This window comes from Barbus barbus (genome assembly GCF_936440315.1).
Source record: "Barbus barbus genome assembly, chromosome: 1".
NCBI classification, from domain to species: Eukaryota; Metazoa; Chordata; class Actinopteri; order Cypriniformes; family Cyprinidae; genus Barbus; species Barbus barbus.
This window is the reverse complement of record NC_136729.1, coordinates 18,889,543-18,914,546: the sequence shown is the minus strand read 5'-3', so window position 1 is coordinate 18,914,546 and position 25,004 is coordinate 18,889,543. Positions and strand designations below refer to the sequence as shown.

General features: G+C 40.1%; 1 pseudogene across 1 annotated transcript in view; it reads right to left on the bottom strand.

Annotated features, from left to right (window-relative positions):
• LOC306870540 (12S rRNA N(4)-cytidine methyltransferase METTL15-like) overlaps positions 1–25,004 on the bottom strand; it is a 73,675-nt pseudogene that overhangs the window by 25,285 nt on the left and 23,386 nt on the right. The window contains exon 2 of the transcript in view: positions 7,662–7,796. The product of the transcript in view is annotated as a 12S rRNA N(4)-cytidine methyltransferase METTL15-like (transcript). The remainder of the gene's footprint in view (positions 1–7,661; positions 7,797–25,004) is intronic.

Here is a 25,004-nt window from a genome sequence, read left to right as displayed (position 1 = left end):
ATCATGATCTGTTTTTCACATTTGCCAATTATGGTCATTTTCTCCCCTTTTCCAATCTTCCTGGACCCAAATTATTCCTGTTCATGGCCATATTTAAAAATTTAATTATTTAATGACCATTAAGTGTGTTCCATCTTATCAAATTACAGTACCATTGCTGCCATTTTCACAAAATCTCGCTCTGAGCTAAAGCTGGTTCAGCACATTCATTACCCCTGCCTACATACAGTAATCCTCTCTCTTTCTCTCTGTCTTCCTGTTATTCAGCACTCTTACTCTCGTCTCTTTTGCCTCCTAAAGCACTGTGGGGGTTTCCTAAGCTTCTCTGTGGCTCTGCAACCCACAGAATGATTTGAGAATATGCAAAACACTTACATAACAATTTTAAATTATTAACGTCTTTATGTGGTTTAAACAGAGCATCTGAGATAGCAATGCCTTATGTAAGATCTTATATTATTTAAAAAAAAGACATGCTTCATGGGTGTGTAGATACGTGTGAGCAAGTGAGCGTGCTCCAAATATGGCTTCATAATTGCTAAGAAACCAATCTATTTATAGTTTAGCAACCCACAATACTGACATCATCTAAACTTAAAAGGGTAAAGCAAAAAATATAAGTTAACTGGCACAATCTGTTTCATAACAATAGAGGTGGCCTCAGTTCCTTTAACTTCAGACTAAAAAATTATTTAATGAAAAATGATCTGACGAAACCACCTAATTATAAACTAGTGCCAGGGACACTCAGACTCTCAAGGCTCTGTTATTTAAGTAGGACAGGTAAACTGTCTATTTCTGTGCAAACATGAGAGTCGACATGAAAGGGACTATAAAATTAAGCACAGGCTACTGATAAACACTTGCCCAGCATTTCATCCCAGAACTAGCTGCAAATGACGGGCAATGATGCTGAACAGCCTGAAATTCCCCATGACGTAGTATTACGTAGACCAGTTACAAAACCAGTGAGCTTTATAACAAACAGAGTTGCGCAATACCACTTTCTTGTCTATGCAATACGAAAGCCAGTAAAACACAAAAATCTTTGTAATTTGTTGTAAAAACAGGTAATTGTTTTATATTAAATGAGAAATAGTTTACCATTTAATATTCAACCTAATAAAACTACCATCATTTTGTAAAAAATTAAATACAAATGTACAAACTTACAAAAACATTAAAAAAAGGTTAATAAGTTTGAAAAGGCAAAGCATTACTTATTTTCTGTTTGTCGTTTTAGCAACTGAAAAATTATCAATTATTTATTAGCGTTTACCTTTTATGCAAGAGTGGTATTTAGCTAAATTCCTAGCAAAGGTCACATTATCCTTCTGTTTTTACTCTTGATTTTTTTCTGACTGTCTGTGACTTTTGTATTCTATATTAAAAGAAGTGGAGGGAGAGATACTTCGGTAATGCTTTCTATATGAAGCCTGTATTTATCATACATTATAAGGGTATTCTTAAGGCATTATTATGTATTATAAGTCTCATATCTTGCCATGTTACTTATGTTACTTATAGCAGACACTTATGCAGACCACTTATAAGTAATGATTTTTTTTTTTCAAACAGCCATAAGATCAGATATCAGATCAGATGAATGTGTAATATGACACATTTGCTTTGAACTATTTTTATTGTAATATCGGTTTGATTATTTTAATGGTACCCTTTAGACAGCTGTTGATAAGTGACTCTGAATAAAGTGATAAAATAAAGTGTTGAAGTGTTAAAATTTTGATGGGTCCTCAACAGACAAACTGACTATAAATAAGTATGTGAACATTCTACCTACCCTAACCTTAACCTAAGTCTACAAATACTCTAATGAGAGTTAGTTAACATGTATTTGCAAAGTTGCTTATAGTCAATAGACTATAAGCTATAGGAAATGTAACAATATATATATATATTGTGACGAGTCGGCTGCCTCCCCCCTGTCCATCATCACCACCCCGTATGCGCCGCCCTTCACCAGGCTCCCGACGGAGTGGGTGTGTGAGAGAGGAGGGGCGCTGAACACGCAGGGCTGGCGGCGTGTGATGAGGCGCACCTGACGTGAATAGAGCCTCATCGCCGTCGCCGTTTAAACGCCTCTCCTCGGGAGACCGGTCTCTTCCCCGTGCATGCACGCTGGTGTCCTCGTGGGTCCAGGAAGGGTGCGTCGAGGAGGACTGCCGCACCCGTGAGGCGGCTGACGGGCCAGGATGCCGGGCCGCCGAATCCCCCAGAAGCGCCGGGAATCCAGGAGATGGAAGGAGCCGCGCAAGAGACGCCGCCGCCACTCTCCCGGCCCCGAGAGGGGAGCGCGTGCGGCCACCGGACTCCGCCCCTTCCCTGGACCCTTCCCTGATGAACACTACCCTCCTTCACTAGCCCCGCGGCACAGCGAGGACACTAGGTTCCCTGTTTATTTGGACACTTTTTCCCCTTTGGACACTTTATTTTATCCCTTATTGTTTAATAAAAACCTCTCCGAGGCTTGACGCCACGCCCACTGTGTCTGTCGTTTGCTCCTCCCGCCACAATATATATATATATATATATATATATATGACATACTGTACGTATAATATTGAATTTTTTCAGTTGAAAGTATTAGCTAGCTCATCATCAACATCAAAATTAACATTAGCCTCACAGGAAATACTCGAATAACACTCAACACCTAACCACTCACAAAATTAAATTAAAAAAATCTTAAATAAAGTCAATATATTATATAGTCCATTATAAATGAAGTAGATTTAATATGGTGTTCATTGTGCATTATAAATAATCATACTCATAAAAGTTATAACCAAAAATACACAAGTATTATAAATGTATTATAATTGTTGTTATGATTATTCATGAGATGATATAACATATTTTATGTTTTTTTTTTATAATACATTATGCAATCATTACAATGTCTTAAGAATACCCTTATAATGTATTATAAATATGGGCTTCAGTTGGGAGATTCAGTTGGAATTGAATTCAGTTGGGAGAACATCTAGCAACTAATTAAGTGGATTAGCTATATGATGATTAGATATAAAAGGGATGTCTTAGAGAGGCAGAGTCTCTCAGAAGTAAAGATGAGCAGAGGCTATCCAATCTGTGAAAGAGTGAATAAAAAGATTGTGGAATACTTTAAAAACAACGTTCTTCAACGTCAAATTGCAAAGGCTTTGCAAATATCATCATCTAAAGTGCATAACCATCAAAAGATTCAGAGAAACTGGAGAAATCTCTGTGCGTAAGAGAAAAGGCCAAAGACCTTTGTCGGACACCCGTGGACACTGCATCACTCATCAGCATGATTCTGTCTTTGACATTACTAAATGGGCACAGGAATACTTCCAGAAACCATTGTCGTTAAACACAATCCGCCGTGCCATCTGCAGATGCCAACTAAAGCTCTATCATGCAAAAAGGAAGCCATATGTGAATATGTTCCAGAAGCTGCGCTGTGTCCTGTGGGCCAAGGCTCATTTAAAATGGACTGTTTCAAAGAGAAATAGTGTTATATGGTCAGACGAGTCCAAATTTGACATTCTTGTTGGAAATCACGGACGCCGTGTCCTCCGGGCTTAAGAGGAGGGAGACCTTCCAGCGTGTCATCAGCATTCAGTTCAAAAGCCAGCATCTCTGATGGAATGGGGGTGCATAAGTGCATACGGTATGGCAGCTTGCATGTTTTGGAAGGCACTATGAATGCTGAAAGGTATATAAAGGTTTTAGAGCAAAATATGCTCCCCTCCAGATGATGTGTATTTCAGCAGGACAATGCAAAACCATATACTGCAGCTATTACAACAGCATGGCTTCATAGTAGAAGAGTCCGGGTGCTGAATTGGCCTGCCTGCAGTCCAGATCTTTCACCTATAGAGAACATTTGTTGCATCATTAAACGAAAAATACGTCAAAGACGACCACGAACTCTTCAGCAGCTGGAAACCTATATCAGGCAAGAATGGGACCAAATTCCAACACCAAAAACCAAAAACGCGAGTGTCACGTTTATTTTCGGTCCGCCACGAAACAAAGATGCCGTCGCGCCAAACCCCCTCACAAAAGAAGAAAGCCGACGTGTTTACAAAAATGACGACGAACGCTTATCAGGGTCAACTAAAAGCTCGATTTTCAAAAGTATGTGAAATATTTAAAGTTCTTTAAATATTCATAGAATCTTTAAAATACATCCGATAGTTTCATTCACCAGTTTGTTATTGTGGCGACATTTCCACGCCCCGAAATGTAACGCTAAACGAAACAAACTATGATTGGTTGTTTGACATCTATTCCAGACCTTCAGCCGTCAGTCTGAAGGTCTGGCTATGCAAGACTAACACCATGCTAAACATGCCCCCGTCCCAACTATTTTGAGACCTGCAGCAGGCATCAAATTTGAGATTAGCTCATTTTGTGCATAAAATTGTAAAATTTCTCAGTTTAAACATTTATGTTATCTATGTTCTATTGTGAATATATATATCTCAATACTGTTATGTGGGGATCGATACTTAAAAGTACATTTCAAGCTCTGAATTATCGGTATTATATCATATACCCACTACAAAGTGGCTCTGGATGGATGAAGAAAAGTGGATGGATACAGAAACTCGCTCACAACTTAAAGGGATAGTTCACCCAAAAATTCTGTCATCATTTACTCATCCTCAAATAGCTCCAAACCTGTATGAATGTCTTTGTTCTGCTGAACACAAAAGGAAGATATTCTGAAGAATGTGGGAAACAGAGCAGTTCTGGGGCACCATTGACTTCCATAGTATTTTATTTTCCTACTATGGAAGTCAATGGTGCCCCAAAACAGCCTGGTTACAAACTTTCTTCAAAATATCTTCCTTTGTGTTCTTCCTTTGTGTTCAGCAGAACAAAGAAATTCATACAGGTTTGGAACTAATTGAGAGTGAGTAAATGATGACAGAATTTTCATTTTGGGGTGAACTATCCCTTTAACTAAATAAGCAAACATTAACAATTTCCCACTGGCACGAAGAAGCCTGACCTGTGACCTTCTCATATGTATGAGTCCACAATGTCATGTTCAGATTGATTTCTTTTCTTGAGCATATGGCACAAGAGAGCACTGACAGATTAATGACGTGTCCAGAATGTGGATGTGACAGAATTTGTGGTGAGGACATGCTTAGACTCTGGCTGGATTACCGGTCATTAAAAATAGCATATTTGGTTAAAAACAGAAGCTGAGACCATCTTTTGGAGATTAAAGCATAACCAGTAACAGACATTTAAAGCTAATTCTATACAAGTACAGGAAGAGAGAGAAAGAGTTCACTGTGGCCTGTCATACCCAAACAAATCAAGCCTGAAATATTCCCCAGCACTGAGCTGCCTGACTTCTGTATCCACGTCACTGAGGTCCAAGATAAGATGTTGATCGACTGCATTCAGCAGGATGGAAATGCACAGGTAAAAATTGCAGTCAGTCACACAGACAGCCAAGGTCCAAAACCTATCAAGTACAGTATTTGTGTTTGGTCAGGTGAGTGCTGAATCAAGGCCACCTGAAAAAAAGAGACATTTTGAGTGACAAGCAATCTGCAATGAAAAAATACGATTGTCTCCCCTCCAATGCAAAAAGCCGTTACTCCTCTCTTTTATTAAACAATCTCTGTTTTTTTTTGTATGTTTTGAAGTGGGAAACTGTTACTTCAATGGGTAGTCACCCAGAGAAAGACTTTATTAGCAAACTTGGCAAACATAATAAATCAAATAGCTTATTTAAGCACTAATGCATGCTGTAAATTATTGCCAGACACAGTTAACATATTTTAATTGGCTTTTTAAATCTTTCATTTATTTCTTCCATCAGTGACCAAAGGAAAAGTGACTTAAATGTGTTCATCAAGTTCTTAAAAACAAATATCAAGGATATCACATGTTCATGACACTGTTATCTGTCTCACTCACTCACGTGAACTGAAACATGGTGCTAGGACGACAGAAGGTCTGTATTCTGACAAAAGTAAAACATATCTTGATGTTATTAAATTATTTACTTAGTAAGTGTTAAAGTGACAAGGAGGTACTTGAGGCAACAGAATGTACTGAAATCATCAATGACGTGGTTCCCTTCGAGCATGACTGTAATTCTGTCTGATTAAGACTGTTTAAGGGAACAGAAGCCAATGTCTTAACACCTTGCCATTTCTATCCTCGCACAAGAATTTAGAAAAGCAAACATGCAACGAGAATTGCGAGAAGAGTGAAAAGGATAAGGACCAGTGGGACCCATAAAGACAAGATTCAAGATTTTTATTCGTCACATACACAATTATACAGAGTATAACCAGCAGTGAAATGTAAGTGATTACATCAGATCAGATCAGATCACAACAAAGTCTGATCTGATACCTGATATCTGCTCTACTGTCAGCTGTACAAGTCTGTTAGCAGGTGATGGACAAAGGAGGAGAGGAGAGGAGAGGAGAGGAGAGGAGAGGAGAGGAGAGGAGAGGAGAGGAGAGGAAACGGGAGAAAAGAGGAGAGGAGAGGAGAGGAGAGGAGAGGAGAGGAGAGGAGAGGAGAGGAGAGGAGAGGAGAGGAGAGGAGAGGAGAGGAAACAGGAGAAAAGAGGAGAGGAGAGGAGAGGAGAGGAGAGGAGAGGAGAGGAAAATGAGAAGACAAAGAAAAAGAGAAAAAGGGAAAGGAGAGAAGAAAAGCAAGAGGAGAACGAGAAATGAGGAGAAGGTACAAAACGAGAGGAGAGGTGAAAAGAAGTGAGGAGATGAGAGGAGAAAAGAAGAGAAGAGGAGGAATAATAATAATAATTTTATTAAAATAATAAATAATAATCATTATTATTATTAAGTGAGGATATGAGAGGAGAAAAGAAGAGACAAGAGGAGGAGTAAGGAGAGAAAAAGAGACGAAGAGGAGAGGAGAGGAAAGAAGAGGAGCAGAGAGAGAGAGAGAGAGAGAGAGAGACAACTGCGTGGGCTGGCTGCTCCTCTTACACAGCCATCCAATAATATTGGCTAATTGCATGATTTCTTCAGCTTCTCCAGCCTCTCATCATGAGTGGGAGTCAAAGGCCTCATTGGTGGAGTATATAGCTGCTGACAGAATAGCTTGTCCTGATTCTCTCTCTCTCTCCTACGTTGGTTTCTGTAGTAGCGATCCCTCTGAGACAGGTTTCCCCGGAATCCGCGTAAAGAGGTATCTCTACCCACGCTGCAGAGTCAGGAACATCTCATTTGGTGCTTTCTTCAGTGCTGCCTCATGCACACACGCACACACCACACGCCCGCAAAGCCCTCATGCCTGCTCCTCTGGTTCTCTTTTATTAAACACTAGCTCTATTTCTCCCTCTCTCTCTCTCTCCTCATCCTACACTCTCTCACGCAGGAAACAGGGGAACCTGCGTGGGCGGCAGCGTCTCTCCCTGTCATTGAAGCCTTAGGCCCCGCTGACAAATGAGACGCTGGGGCCTTTCGACTGAGCGTGGGTGAGAGCGGGGATTCTGTATCTGCACTGGAGAATCTCTCTCACAAACACAAAAACCACAGAGCTCCGTGACCATCACCCACTTGATTGCAACGGGTCACAGGCAGGTATTAAGACACATGTCGAGTTCTGCTGACAGTTTAGCTCCTGTACCGTGTCCGAGTTTGATTACTCACGGGTATTTTTCAGCTAAACTCTGAGCTTTGGAAAGCTGTGGGGTCATGATCTGCCGCCACCACCGTTACACCTGGAACTGACTGCAGGATGGCCTTCGAGTGACCTCCAGCCCCAAAGGTCAAGTCCAGGACCACCTGTTGGAAAACAAAAAAAACAGAACAGAAAGAAAGAAAAAGCAAAATGTTTTATCCATGATGAAAACTACTTTCGGCTTGAACAAAGCTGCTTAATGATCAACCATACATTGATTTTGCGCTGTCCAAAAAGTTTGTTGCTACTTTTCAAAGAGGACAGAAAACATTTGCGCATTCTCCCTCTTTCTCTTCCTTACAAACACGCACGCTCACACTAGAGACACTATCCTGTGTTCTCACTCAAAAGTCAATGCATGAGTCATCGTCTCTGTTTCTTAGAGCCACAGTGGCAGCTACACCTTGGGTCCATTTCCCAGAGCCATCCACCCACCCATACGTCATACCCTAAACAATACGAATCCATCCTCAATAGAACTGACACAATATATTTGCTGTTAAAATGCCTGATAACCTCTCAAAATGTATGATTCATTCACTTCTTTGAAATACATTTATGAAGAAGAATCTGTTGAGGTCAGAACGTTCAAGGTTTTTGTTTGTTTTCCACCTGAAGTGCCAATCAATATGAAAAATCAAACTTCATTCATTGCTTTTTTCACTCTAGTTACTGGTCTGAAAAATCTTACTTCTACTAATTATTATTATTTAAAAATAATACCATATTTACTGAGATTAAAATAATAATAACCCTGAACGTGTGTGTGTGTGTGTGTGTAATTTACTTATTTATAGAAAAATTAATGTTACTTTATCATATCTCAGATTTATTAAAGGAATAGCTCACCCAAATATGAAAATTGTAAAAAAAGTAAAGTAAAAAGTCGTGACGTATTGTCAAGTATGGTGACCCATACTCGAAATTGCGTTTAACCCATCCAAGTGCACACACACAGCAGTGAGTAGTGAACAAATCCACACACACACACACACACACACCGTGAACACACACCCGGAGCAGTGGGCAGCCATGCTGCAGCGCCCGGGGAGCAGTTGGGGGTTCGGTGCCTTGCTCAAGAGGCCTACAATTCCTGCCAGCCGGGGACTCCCCCCACCTACAATTCCTGCCAGCCGGGGACTCGAACTCGCAACCTTTCGATTACGAGTCCGACTCTCTAACCATTAGGCCACGACTTCCCTGACAAATATGAAAATTGTGTCATTATTTACTCACCCTCATGTCTTTTAATAACTTGTATGGCTTTTTCCCCCCACACAATGAAAGTAAAAGGTGACCATGGCTTTAAAGCAAAATTTTCAAGGCAAGATTGTCACTGAACAAAATTTCAGTCTGTTCCAAATATAAAATTCAAGATTCAAGATTTTTATTTGTCACATACACAATTATACAGAGTATAACCAGCAGTGAAATGTAGGTAGAAAAGCAAAATCTAAGCGGAGCGGCTTGTACGGCGTCCGAACACAGCGGCGCCATAAATGGTCTTCAGAAGAATTGGAATATAGCATGTTAATCATATGTGAACTATTATGATGCTTTTATGGTGCTTTAAGAGGTTGACAGCTCCTGTTCACTGGTTTCATTGTAATGAAAAGAGCAGCTTCTTCAGAAATCTGTTTATATATAATAAACAATATATAGTAATAGTAATATATCCAGCAAAATTAAACCTATATTAAAGTTTCATTAAATTATTAAACATATTAGCAACATTGTGGAAAAACAGGCAGTGCTTCTGTTACAGCACATGGGGGTCTTTTTGTTCTTCCTTCATTCCGCTGCACACTGATTAACTTGTGAGACACAGACAATGTGCTCCGAGGCAGACGCCATAGGCCAACAGTTCCACTCCACCGCTGGGCAGCACACCACAAAGACAGAGTAATTAGTAGCTTCTAATGGATACGTGTCATTAGTACCATCTGAAAAATACATCGGGGAAAGCAAAAGCAAGGGCCGTGTGTCAGAATGTCACAAGGCATGATTTTCAATTTAATCTCTCACTAAGAACAAGAAATTTGGTTTCTGTTCACCTCATGGGAGAGACGCCTATGATAGTGCCTGCGCTCGTTCGTGAGTCACTCCCTTTTTCATCTTTAAGTTTGAACGTTCATGTTCCTACTTTATATTCCACTGCTTTTCCACATAGTTTTGAGTCGTGTTTTTCATTTTCTTTTTATAGTTATATAATTTACAAATGAAAACAGCTGCAGATCGATACTTGTTGTGCACCGTACCCTCAAGTGCATGAGGTCAAAGCCTTTAAATAATGATGCGCTATCAAGCTTTCGCTCTATGTGTCCATAGCAACCAAAAAATCTTCATCCTTCATGCTCTTCTGTCACGAAAAGCCACAAATTAACTTATGGTTCGGAAAGAATTAGATACTCTAAGAAAACCGGATTAAAGAAAGGACTGAATGAGGAAATTGTTGCAATTGTAATTAATAAATCCAGTTTAATGACAGCAACTCGAGCTGATTCAATGTCCAATTTGCCCTTATTAAATAAAAGAGGGTTTGATCACTTTATGCAGACAGACGGTTTTAACAAATAGCTGAAAGAGGGAATGAGACATACTGTTAAAACATTTAATGTTTTCGAGACGCTTTGCCCTAGGATAAAAATAAATGATTTCCTGGCACACGAGCCTCACTGTTTTTCTCTGATTCAATTTCTTCCTGTGTTTTAGAGCTAAATGATTATTCCTCAGTTGATGACTCACTTTCAGCCCTCAAATTCAACTGCCCCCTTATGATACTGACAGGAACAACAACAACATATGCACTGATGCGGCTCTAGCATACTATAATCAGTGTTGGGAGTAACGCGTTACAAAAGTAATGCATTACAGTAACGGATTACTTTTTGCTGTAACGCAGTAGTGTAAGGCATTACTAATCAATTTTCAGTAATATTTTACTCGGTACATGTTCAGTAATGCTTGCGTTACAACACACTTTTAGCCCACATTTTTATTTTTATTTAATTTAAAGTCGGGCTCCGGCTTTTTTATGTCCCTTCGGGCCAATATTCACGTCATAGTTCAGACGCGGGCCGGTCCTCTGGCCTGTTTTAGGCTTCTCCTTATCTTTATATTTTAGACATCCATCAATTATTGATGAAAAAATTGCCGCGCTGGTGGAAATAACATGAGTCCGTGCTGCCGCGACTGTCAAGAGCGGCTCGACTGTGTTTAGTGTCCCGCGTCAGCACAGCTGAAGAGTTCTGCGTTCAAATACACACAATAAAGCAAAAGCCCCAGCAAAAGTAATTACCATGAATGTGTCCGGGGGAAATAGTAAGGATTCGTCATCTCCTCGTTAGACGCGCCTTTAGAGAGAAGTGCATCTTCACGGATAACGATTATATTAAATAGTTTTTGTTTTTGTTTTTTTTTTATTTCGTTAAAGGAGCACTGCGTAAGTTTGGAAATTTCTAACAGTTACTGACACCAGTGGCCGTTAGAGGAACTGCAGCCAGTCTCATGCTCGTTCTCGGTGCGCACTAGATAAGGCTTTTTTTTTTCTTTTTTTTTACGAGGAGTTTCCGTGGGTGTCTGGGTTGTGCTGGAGGCTGGTCGCTTCTTTCCATCTGCAGAGTCCATTTCAAACACTACCACTAGCGATTGCCGCTGTAGACGAGAACGCGCATGACATCACATTTTGTGAATTTTCGCGCCAATTCGGACCCAACTCCTCCAGACACAACTGAGCCTACAGGCTGATAGAGGCAACCGTGGTGGACAGTCAAGGTGTCATTCTTCCCATTACATTATGGTTGGCTCATAAATGGTAAGAACCTACACATAGCACCTTTAAAACCTACACATTTGTAGGTCCTGTTCAAGATAAAAGCACGTTTTGTTGATATTGTGAGTCCACACAAATAAAAGTAGACCCTTTACAGTTCCGAATGATGTATTACTCTTATGAGCAAAAATTACGGCGTAAGTTGTGTGACACCTGTCCCGGGAGCCTATCAGCGTCGCCCTGGCAACGGAGGAGAATCACCTGCACCTCGTCACGGCGGGCTGATCAGGTCCAGCTGCAGCGGCTTAAGAGAGCGCTACAAAAGCCGCTGGAGAGGAGAAGCTGGTGAGCAATGCCTCCTGCAAGACGGACCGCTAACGTGTGTTCTCTCTCTCACTTCCAGAAAGCCCTGACTAACTGCTCAGCCCGCCACCAGCACCAGGACACTTTGCACGCCACGCTGAGGATTGAGGGACACGAGCACCAGAGGGGAAGAGGAAACCACGCACGAACGGCACTTACTTGCACCTTTTATTGTTTATCTTTGAATAAATACACCCTCCGGGGACTTCACCTCACGTTGCTCGGTTGTGTGATTCTTCAGCCCGCCACAGTTGTTACCATTGAAAAAAAATTGCAATTGATTGCGCTGGTGCCTCCATGTCCTGCGCTTTAGCTTCCACTCTCCGCACAAACTGGATGGTTTTGTTTATCTAGGTTTAACATTTAAACATTGTTATATGCTTGAACTGTTTTAGTATATCTATAGATTTAATTTTATGCAAGTCATGATGATTTGAGAAGGCTAAATTGATCAAGCATAAGCTATGATCAGCCTGCCGGTCTGCCGCTGGCCGCTTGGACGTTACTTTAAGAAAGAAAAAACGTATTTAATGAACAAAAAATGCTCCAAACGTTTTTCTAAATTAACTAAATAAAAAGCTGAAACGACATATAAACACTTTGCCATCACATACAAAACTAAACTATTCTAATAGCTAAAACATGAGCCGTTTTGTGAGAAGGGGGGGTGAGTGGGACTCTAGCACATTTTGTCATTTTAGAATGTTAAGTTCTACTTCTGTAGTTATTTTGGTGAAAGTAACTCAAAAGTAATACAGGAGTCATGTAACGCATTACAATTCTGAGACAGTAATATTGTAAGGTAAGGAATTACTTTTATACAACAGTAACAAGTAATCTATAATAAATTACAGTTTGGAAGTAACTTGCACAACACTGACAATAATAGTATAGAGGACTTGCCACATTTCATCTCAACCGCAAAAACAAACATTTTAGAAGTCCCACTTTGCGTATTACAAATGCTCTTTTGTTTGGTTTACCAAAAGAAACAGGAAAAAAGCTCAAGCTGGTTAAAATTGACCACCTCCTCTCTGAAACATCAGAACAGAGATGGGGCTATTTGGGCGCAATGGGCTCAGAGAGAAAGAGACAGAAGCATGCGGATCGATAGTGACGTTGGTGGAGGGGTGCGAGCGTGCATGAGCAGAACAGGAGGTCATCAATGGTGGAGGGGCTGCGTCTCCCTCTCCTGTCTGAAAAGCAGGCAGAGCTAAAGGGGAGGGAGAACAAGACGATACGATGAGTCACAACAACGAGCTTCAGTACGCCTGGTGTGCCATTCAATACTAGTGAGAGGAGGAGAAACAGGTAGATACACAGAGAGAATGAAAACATGTAGAAAAAGAAAAATTATACATTAAAAACAAAACAGAAACCCTGCATTAGGTTGGCCTGCATTAGGGACCCTGTTGGAGGGAAAAAAAATCCTTTTGACTGGATTTAGGCCCACTTTAGTATTATCTGACATCTGGTTCCGTCAATAGATAATCATTACAACACTTCATTATGCCTATTTATCTAGGGAAACACAATCATAATGAATGAAACGTGACACTAACATTTTCTAAAGCTTAAATTTGAGATTTAATCAATTTTAAAATACATGTTCTTCTATCCCAGGTAATATGTAACATGCCTAAGCCCAATACAGCATCACTGGATTAGTTTGGTGTGGGACTATCTGTTCACAAGCATTGTTTTTGCAGTTCTTTTCTGTGACGTTGATGACGCATAAGTTACAGTTTCAACTACAAAATGAAAAGCTTTGAAATCTACAGTATTCATCAAATAGTTTTAGTAAATAAATGACTTTTTTTTTGTGTAATAAAAAAGAGCCCCATGATCACTAAATATATGCTTTCCATTAAGTATATACTTAATGGACATTATGTAGCTCTGCCCCTTTTAAGCACTGTGCTTGTTCTCTTTTGTCTTCTGGTTTATATTTCCACAGCGTGAAGGTAAGGTCATACAAATTTATGAATGTTCATTTTTGTTATGACATCCATTTCAAACATTACAATGCTCATGACAACTTTCGATTAACTCTCCAATAAGTAGATCCACTACACCAGCTAATAATTTTTAAACAGCAATACTGTCGAGCTACTGCAAAAACTGACAAAATTCTAAAGATGGCTGTGCACTTGTTTCTCTGATGCATAAGGTCTATAAATACACTTGACAATACGAAGATTTATTGGATTTGACCCCTTTCAAATGATATAAAATTAGTGCTGTCAAACAATTAATCGCGATTAATTGCATCCAAAATAAAGGTTTTGTGTACATATTTTTACATAATATATGTGTGTGTACTGTGTATATTTATTATCTATACATAAATACACACTCATACAGTATACATATTGAAAATATATTTATACATAAATATATTTAATATACAAATATAATTTTTTTCTTAAATATATACGTGCATGTGTGTATATTTATATATACATAATAAATGTAAAGAAAAACTTTTATTTTTGATGCGATTAATCACGATTAAACAGCACTATATAAAATGCAAATAGATATATTGATATTTTTAATTGAATGAAGGTGCATCGTCATATCTTTATATGAAGATGCACCTTCATTCATATCTAACGATTAATCTTTGTTCATACTTCAGTCATGACTCTTCATTTTCCACATGAAAAAACATACAGAAGTGAGTTCTTCTGTTATATTTCTTTTTCAGCATTTCATTAGGTTTTTTTGTGTGCTCTGAAAGATGGCTCTTTATGGCTCTCTAGTATCAATCAAAATGCCAAATGAGAGCACAACGCATCAAACTATGTCTTCTTTTATCTTGACCGAAAGGGAAATGGAGAGGTATGAGCTGAGGAGAGAGTATGGAGAACAAGGGATGAGGAAACAGAAAAAAAAGCATATAAAATAATTTGTATAAATAATAAAATATCATATAAAACATACCATATATAAACAAATGCAACAAAATGAAAATGCATAAAATAAAAAAAATAACATATGTGAATATGTACATACTATATGCAAAAGTCACATAAATATTTTAAATCCCCACCGGTGTGTAGTCAGTTGATTATAGTGTAAATATACCCGGAAGTAAAAATACATCTAGAAGATCCAACTTGAGGTGAGTCAGTATTGTTGCAGAACTTAATCATTAAGAGAAGAGAGCACTCCAAGCAAGCAAAAAAGCACTAGGCAGGAGCTTGAAAAATTTAGATTTCGAAGTCACTGAATATGCTTTGTAGTACAGCTACATCAAGAAATAGAAGAAGTTCAGCACAGCTGTATATCTACAAGACTGTCCTGAAAAAAGTGGCTGTGCAAGAAAGAAACTGAAGGAAAGAGGGAAGGGACTAAGAAACCAAAGACTACTTCAAGCTTCAATGCCTAAGATACAACAGCCTTTGCCTGGCATGTGGGAAACTCTGAAGCCAGCTGGAAGAATGTTCTGTAGACTGATGACACCAAAATTGAGGTTTTTGTCACCAGACTAATCTCCAGGTTTGGCATAAGAATCTCGAGAAACCTACCATCCCCATGGTGAAACATAATGGTGGGAGTTTCATGCTGTGGGGACGCTTCTCTCCAGCAGGCCTTGGAATACTTGTGACGGTAGTGGGTAAAAAAATGAAACAATATCAAGGGGAAATCCTGGAGGAAAACCTGATAGAGTCTGCAAGACACCTGCGCCTTGGGAGAAGATCTGTTTTTCAGAAAGACAATGACCTTAAGCGTAGAGCCACAGCTTTACAGGATTAAAACAACAATGTTAACACACTAGAGTGGCTAAGCCAGAATCCACAATCCAACTGAGAATTCATTGGTGGACAAGAAATGAAACCTGACTGAGCTTGAGCAATTCTGCAGAAGAAGAATGGAGACACATTTCAGTGGCCAGATGTGCAAAGATGTTCTACGACTCAATGCTGTAACTACTACCACCTGCTAAGCACTGACTAAAAGGAGATGCACACATATGCAAACAATGCAAACTTTGTTTTCACTTTAACATGAAATAAGAATTTCTGTGGTCAAAAAAGGCTAAATCATCCCTCTGTGGTTCACTGTTGTGTGTGTGTGTTTTGGGGGGGGGGGGGGGGGGGGGGGACATATTTTTCCTACACAATGCGTACGAAAAAGTCAAAATAGGAATCGGCCAAAAGAATTGACCCTCACAGAGATTGTAGGGTTTTCTCAAGCCATTGAGGCGTTAAGTCATCTCTGCTCTTTGGCTTGGCTACAGTGCTGGAGTCGTGAGCAGATGAGACAAGGCTGCAATGTGCAACAATTGCGGGTTAAGTGCCTTCCTCCAGGGCGTAACAACAGAACCACAGGTACATCAGAACCAGCTGCTCTTCTGCACCCCTAAACAGCACTCAAATTGAAGGTGAGAGTAGCTCTCAAATCTCATTCACGAACATTCAAACAGAGCGCATTAAAGTCGCAACAGGTTTGACATCTCTGATGTGAAACATTGTTGATTCTCATGTACGTTTTAACCTGATGGAACACACAAAGTTTCAATATGTGGAAACAGCAGACTGAAAGACTTTCAGTAAATAACTATTTACATTTCAGTCTGTTCCTCATACAAATTGCATTGATTCATTGTGTGGTGCTTTTTGTCAGCTTAAAGGGTTAGTTCACCCAAAAAATTTTAATTCTGTCATTAATTGCTCATGTAGATCCAAACCCGTAAGACCTTTGTTCATTTTCAGAACATAAATAAAGATATTTTTGATTAAATCCGAGAGCTTTCTGACCCTTCACAGACAGCAAGGGTCCTACCACGTTTAAGGACCAGAAAGGTACCAAGAACAACGACAAAATAGTCCATGTGACATCAGTGGCTCAACCTTAATTTTATGAAGCTATGAGAATACATTTTGTGTGCAAAAAATAAATAAATTAATTAATTAATTAATCAACAATTCTCCTCCCCCCGAGTCACCCAGGTGCCATTTTGGAGAGTATCACGACGTATGCGTGTGCTTTTCTCTGCACGTAAACAAAATGCAGCTCATGCATGTTCTATGTCAGCAACACCACCTGCATGCTTGGTCTAATATATATTTTTCATTTATAATAATTTAATTTATAATATAATATTTTGAACAATATAGAAGCCAACTGTCATGGTGGATGGTGGATTCCCATCTTCACCCAATTTAAGTATATTCTTTTTACATTTATGACTGTTTATGCAATTGAGTTGCCATAATTATTTTGTTGATCCTTGTACTAAACAGTCCTGTTACATAAAGTATTATGATATGTAGCAACAGTGCATGAAAAGTGAAGCTGCCACTGTCTTTACCACAATAAATGGGGTGTAAATTATATGTTTAAAAGTGTTTTCACCTCACTGTAGTCAAGAGGGCCTACCTTTCCTCAAGCTTCATTAGAAATCCCAAGATTTCACAGGATAGCCGATGGGACGGAATGGAACATTTCACTATACGCTTGGAGCGTGACAGTTAAGCAGGCCGAAGGGACTGATGATTTTTTTCCGTGGTGTCACTGTGCACAGATAATTACCCACACGTGACACCTCGTCCAGCTCACCTGTGGATTTGTGTAAATCACTTTGAGGTTCCTCAGCTACTTGGCTTGAGTAGACGGCATCTCATTGTGCTCCATGCATCTGTACTCCTACTCCCATGCGAGTACACTACAATAAGACACACATTGGATCTTCCCACGTGTTACGAAGCCCTCTCCGAGCAAACCTAACTTTGACATTTGTCACAAAGCTTCATTAACACCTCACATTAGAACTTGACACATCCAATGTGTCCAAAAATATATTTTTTAAATGAAGCCATCACAATGTTTCATACCATGCTTTTGAGCTGTTTCTAATTTTAATGTAGGAGCCATAAAGGTATTCTCCTCCTCAGGTGCCTGTAACAACGCACTAAAGTAAAGCGAAACAGTTCTCCGCCATTAAGATCAATCGGTAACATCCTCCAGCTAAACTTTATAACCTTGATGGCTTTGAAGGAGTTGTCTATTCTTCTAAAACCATAGTGACGCAAGATGCAACATCCCAGCATCAGATGCGACAACCTCTGACTACCTCTACCATGACGAAAGCACCGAGCAAGCCCAAAATAGCGTACCGGTCCCGTGGGACAACCACTGGGTGTTGGCTCAGAGAATCTCTGTGTTTTTTTTGTTTTTTTTTTACCTAGTTTTCTCTGAAGCTCTCTTTTCTCCTGGTCACCAGTTTTGTTTACGTACAGGGCCGGCGGGTGAATGGGATTGATGGAAGAATCTGTTTTTAGCTGGATAAAATAAAACGGACTAAAAAATTTATGTCTCCTGCAGCATAGTCAGACAGCAATCTTTTTATATGGGACTCTGGCCCTTTAAGAAACCTGCCTTCTCCACTGCCGGAGATGGACGTAACAACTCCCTGAAGGATTTGGCTATAATGGGCTTGGCATTTGCAATGGTGATTGACACTGAAGACGAAGTGAGTCATCTGCATTGATATTTCACACAGAGTGGTGTTGAAGGCCGGGCTCCCCAGTCTTACTGGACCGATGCAGCTCTGGGAAGAGAGTAGAGGTGAGACGTATGGGCACAATGTCAGAGATCGCAACGGAACAGCTCAGTGGTCTTTCACAAAGAGAAAAAATCCATATCACCTCTTTTATTGGCATGTCAGGTCAGGGACGGAAAAAAGGGTCTGCCTGTAATGACAGCAGTGAAAAAGCAAAAAAGTTGTTTTGTAAAGTTGTTTAACATGCTAAATGAGGTGAGGGATAAGACGAGGCCTTCCAGGTTGCATTTTCTGCCTTCGCCAGCAGAGGGAACAGGAGAGTAAGGAGTAACTCTGAAGTACGCTCAGGAGGGTCACTGCCGCCAGACAAACACTTTCCAGTCAAGCACACTCTGTCACAGCCTGTCAAACTACCGTTTGTGTGAAAAAAACCCCGCAAAGCACGCATCAACAAGACAAAGCCGTGGCAAAGAACAGATGACCCACACGTATTTGCAAACAGCAGCAGTCGAGTACCTTTTCCCGATTTGGCATACAGCACCGACCAGAGACAGACAGATGAGTCAATAGACCTGTCTCTCAATTGCTCACTGCAATAAGTGAAGAAGGCCGGCAACCTGAGAGATGGTACAAATTCTACCTGTGTCTCCCATGCCCAGTTCAGTTACAGCAGGGGATCTAAAATGTCAACCAGGGGAAGTTTTGGAAATATCTCCTTACACCAACAGACGCACCATTAAGGAGAGAGACCAACTAGAACAGGATCGCTTTTCCTCATCATGTGGTTGCCATGGTGCAAGGGAGATTGGGCGGGGGGGTGGAAACGGGTGGCTTGTTACTTTTTTTTCCATTCTGTGTTCAAGCTTGACACAAGATTCAGTTTACATGTAATTTGTACGTGCGCTAATGGAGAGCATGTGTCTGTTCGCAAACTTTAGCTACAATCTCGAGGGGGACAAAAAAAAGAAAAAAAATGTGTCACTTAAGAAATATGTTGGCTCAATGGTGTCTCTGAACATGGACTGAGTATCAAAACTACAGCCGCCAAACAAATGCCCTCTCTGTCCGTAACAAGTCATTCTTACTGCACACTTTCATCAGCATAATCTCACACTTCAACCAGAGATTAGTTCATTGATCGGGCTAGGTTTGAGATTAAAAAAAAAAAAAAGTACAACAATATGCATCCGGGCCTCCAGGCCTCCGAGAGGCTGTCAAACACTTCCGGGAAAAGGGAGTTTCCTCTAATAATTACCCCCCTTGTCACTAATTTGGATAACTAGCTGGATGATTGACGCCCGCTGACAAAATCCTGCAATGTTATGACTATATCTGTACACCTCAGTGTTGTACAGCTGTGCGTCTAACATAGCAAATGTGGCTGTGAGCACAGAGTGGGCTGTTACAAATAAAACGTAACTGTTTGAAGCACAGATATGCACACTGAATTGCTATTTACATAGCAGAGCATTACATTACTTTGATTTGCATAGTTCTCAGTGGGATTTATTGATTTAAACTGAATTCAGTTTGATGAATTCAATAGAGACAAACCAATTAAAACTCCAATATGGACGAGTCAATAATTATTTGCAATTTACAGCAGATAACAGATGAAGAGCCAATATTAAAACTTTGTCTGTTTTGTTTGTTGCCATTTTACCAAGAAAACAACCATGACAACTATACAAATTAAAGGTGCTCTATGTAATTTTTTGACTGTGTTAAGCATAAAATACCATAAAATGTTTAGATATGTAGGTAGCATGCTACTAAGTTCACATACTTCTTTCTCCAAAAAACAATCCTACAGCAAGTTATTCTACTTTTTTGGTCTGCTTGATTCTGCCCAATTTACCCACATTTCGACACTCCGGGTTGCCAGTTGGTGGAAAGCACAGCTTATTGCAGCATGGAATCCAGCAAATGAACAGGGTCAGAAATCACAGATTCTATGACCAGAGGCATATTAAAATGCAGATAACTTATCAATTTACAACGTAATGATCGTCGCCATTTATTGTCAACTGCTCACATTTTTGTTGCGTGTCCTCAATCCAAACCCGTGTAGCGTCTAAGAAGGCTAAGAAGGCTATAAAGTACTGTATGAAAAATTATATTTATTTATTTTGCTCGTTTGTAGGGCAAATAGGTTTACCCTTTACTGCACTTTGTAATTCTAGTTAACTAATGAATCCGAAGTTTCATCCATTCAAAGGAAATGTCTTACATCCAAGTTGAAAAATAAGGTGGATTGTGCATCCCTAGAATTCCCCCCCCAAAAAATCTCATGTTTACAAAACTGACATAATAGTTATCAAAGGAAGTCATCAGTGTACCTAAAACGATCAAGACAGACATCCATGAAGTGGAATCACAGTTATTTTTTTCTCTCCCATCCATTTTATGTTAACAATTACTTGTGTCATATTTATGTTGGTCTATGCTACCAGAAAGAATGTCAAAACATAGTCCAAGATGGCTTCCAGTAACACACTTGGCAAGCTGGGAGGAATCTGAGTGATGGACATAGATCAGGTGAATGTTTACAATCTCAACCATGTTCCTGAGAAACAAAAGATTGACCCAGAAACACTTAAAAGCAGGAGAGGGTCACTGGATCCCTGCCAAATACTACACTGCAAGAATTCTGGGCCAAAGAGAAAAGAGAAAGGGGCTAGGCAACCAATGAGGTGTCTGCCAAAGGACAGGAAAAGCTTCTGGCAATTACTCTGTCAAGAGGAATTGTGTAGTTGATGTCCCCATTGAAGTAGACCGCCAATATGCATGTGTTCTCTTGCTCTACACCACTTGTTTGTATAGAATCCGAGAAGAACCAACCTGACATGCTTCCACGAGTCTACGAACGGATAGGAGGAGGAGGACAGGGATAACAGTGGAAAAACATTTTTTCATCCCGCTCAAAGATGCAGCCCTTGCCTCCTTAACCACATGTTGTGTAACGGATTAAGTCCAAACTCTCACAGACAGAGTGCTTTGTGCCAAGGTTGTTTTTAACTGCCTCTGTTATTTGTAGAGCAGATTTGTCTATTGTTAGTCTGAATAAATAGCAGAGAGCGACAAAAAACACACGACATTCCTCTGCCGTTGAAGTGTTCACAGGAAGGCCTGATCCAGTGAAGAGCACAACAATCAAAACACCACATTCACGTGCCACCATACAGCCTCGGCAGTGAGGCCGATGTTTGCAGAGTCTCACCACCACCTTGAAGGATGGCTGTAGATATTCGTGTTGACGTTGTCTTGACTGAATGCTGTGGGCAGTTTAAGGTGACTATATCTACCTTGCAGAGGGATGAGTGAGGAAAAGCCTAAGGCTACCGCCGAAAGAGAAACTAACCCGAGCTGTTCGGAGATCTGTTGCCTGTCCCACGGACCACCCCCGTGTGAGTCTGCAGTAATGTATGCTCTTGTCAGTGGATGCTTTAGTATGGATGTTTCTGTACTGTATAGCTGTGTAGTGTGCTCATTTGCTCCCGAACACACTGTCAATGTCCTATAACACGGAGCCCGACAGCCTCCCCGCCCCCATGCCACCAACTCTGCCCCCCAGCTCATAAACTTTTTATGAGGCGACAGGGACATGTGTTCATTGGAGGTCTGCAGTCATACCGTAACAGCTCTTTGAGCTCCACAGTCTGTCTGCAACCTGTATCTTAAAATATTTTAAACCGTACTTTCTCGCAAACTTGGCCTTCATTCAGATTTTTATCCAGCGAGCCTGTAGACTTCATGCCAAGTTCAAACCCTATAATAATTTTAAAAGTTGGTCTAATTCCATTTGAACAGCCCAAATCATCAGCGATGATAAAAAATGGATAAAGACGAAAACAAACTAAAGCCATCTCCCTCCCCCAGGGAGGTGTTTAACACATTACCCTCGGCATTAGCCAGCATGTCTTATTCAGAAGCTTTGCCTGTGTTACAAGGATGTGAATATTCTAGCACCTCCTGGGTCGGAAGAAGGGGGAAAGAGGGAAAACATACAACTCTTGGATTTCTGTTCGGTAATCAAACCACGAAGCGGCCGGAGATATCATTGTTTATTTATCTTTGAACCCAATTCAGAGCAAAAGGTCTTTGCACGTGAGACGACCAGTTATGAGATGAGAAGGTTTGTAGCTCTCCAAAATCTACCTTTCGTACTCCTGTCTGACTGGCATTGATAATAGATTTATCTCGAGTCACAGAGGCCTCGAAAAGGCCAAGATCCTTCACTCACATCTGTGCGCTGCGAGAGCGAGAAAAGTGCGAGACGGGCGATAACAGAGATAACTTTTGAAAAATTAGCCCTATTGATTGCTGCCACGCTTTCGCATCTGGTTAACTGCCTTGTCGGGTGGTAAAGGCTTTAATAGGCCTGCAGTCAGTCATGCGCTGACAGACTGTGGGCTCGGGCCAATTGACCAAGCAGAGATAAGCCAAGATCTGATGGAGGACCCCCTCAATCCTGCAGGGAGAGGAGGTGGAGGGGGATAAAGATAGGAGATGGATAGCCCGAGGAAGGGATTTATGTCTGGACGGACGCCCCCGCAGACGTCATAGGGTGTTAACTATGGCACATGCAGCAGCTCCTGTCTCCACCCACCCCTCACTCTGAGAAGTCCTGCAAAACTTTTCTTGCTGACAGGCTTTCTTTATGCACCAGACAGGGAGTGAAATCTTTGCTCGTGTCTGGGAGAGAAAGCTCAGGGAGAGGAAGCCTCTGAGAATGTCACTGCTGGGTGTGTGGCAGGGTCTTTATTAATTAACCTTCATGTATCCTTGTAACTTTTTTTCTCGGCCAACATGTTCCCATGCAATTATAAGCAGGTCTCCTTGTGTGCTTAATAAAAATATGTACCATAAAAACAGAGCTGTTAAGGTTGTGCTTTCCAAAAATCCTTAATTTCAAGGATTTTTCCAATGGGTTTCCAAGTAAAAATTGGTCTGTAGTAAACGTTAATCGAAGATACTTGGACAATTTGTTCTACAACATAAATTACATAGTCATAGCTCAAAAGTTAATTATGAATATTTGAATCAATAATTTAATAAATGGTGATATTAAAGTTTGATACCATTTTGTCAAATTAAAACACTAAATTTAATCAGTATTATAAAATTATTTGCGTTTTCAAAAATTAACTTTAAGTGAGCATTAGATGACTGCACAGGTAATATAAATAGGCGCTTATAGAGAGAGACCTTTTCATAGTTTGTAGAACTATTGGTGGAAGTTCCTGCTTTTTGGCGTGTTCGCACAACAGGAACTAAGAACGTATTTCTATGTTCCTACATGCCTTCCTTTTGCACACGAAAAACCGGCTACCCGGCATTTTTAAAAAAGCAGTGTAAAAATATTTACTTCAAGTTGTGTTGAAATATTGCAGCAGAGCGATGATATCTCAAATCATTATCTAGTTTCGTGTATATTCCATATAGCTAAAGCTGTAAAGCAAACTCCTTGTTACAAATATGGTAGAACCATCACTTCTACCACAAAAGACTACTTTATAAATAATCTTCCTGACTTATCTCAATTCCTCAGCATATCCAATAGCTCAGAACAACTTGATGATGTAACAGAAACTATTGACTTTCACTTTTCTAGCACTTTAGATACGGTTGCTCCTTTACGCTTAAGGAAGATTAAGGAAAAGAGTCCAACACCGTGGTATAACTCCGTGGTATAACCGAGCACACTCGGGCCCTAAAGAGAGCAGCCCGGAAAATGGAGTGCAGCTGGAGAAAAACAAAATTAGAGGTATTTCGTATTGCTTGGCGGGAAAGTACCCTATCCTACAGAAAAGCATTAAAAACTGCTAGATCTGCTTACTTTACGTCTCTTTTAGAAGAAAACAGCCACTGTATAAAATAAATACTTGTAGTTGTGTTTAAATAAACAAAAAATATAACATCAGCAGGTGCAGACATTACCCAGCAGCACAGTAGTAATGACTTTATGAACTACTTTACTTCCAAGATCGAAACTATTAGAGATAAAATTGTAACCATGCAGCCGTCAGCCACAGTATCGCACTATAGATCCCCTGAGGAACAATTCCACTCGTTCTCTTCTACTAGAAATGAAGAATTGTATAAACTTGTTAAATCATCTAAACCAACAACCTGTATTTTAGACCCTGTTCCTAAAAGAGGTGCTTACAGAAGTAATAGATCATTTTCTGAATATTATTAACTCATCATTGTCATTAGGATATGTCCCAAAAATCTTCAAACTGGCTGTTATAAAGCCTCTCATTAAAAAAAACACAACTTGACCCCAAATAATTAATTACAGACCGATCTCGAATCTCCCTTTTCTGTCAAATATTAGAAAAGGTAGTATCATCACAACTTTGTTCCTTCTTAGAGAAAAATGATATATGTGAGGATTTTCAGTCAGGTTTTAGACCATATCATAGAACTGAGACTGCTCTCATTAGAGCTACAAACAACCTGCTGATCATCTGACCATCTGATCGTGGTTGTATCTCTCTATTAGTGCTACTGGATCTTAGCGCCGCGTTTGACACTATCGACCACAACATTCTTTTAAATAGACTAGAAAATTATGTTGGCATTAGAGGAAGTGCACCGGCATGGTTCAAATCCTACTTATCTGACCGCCATCAATTTGTAGCAGTAATTGAAGTGGTATCA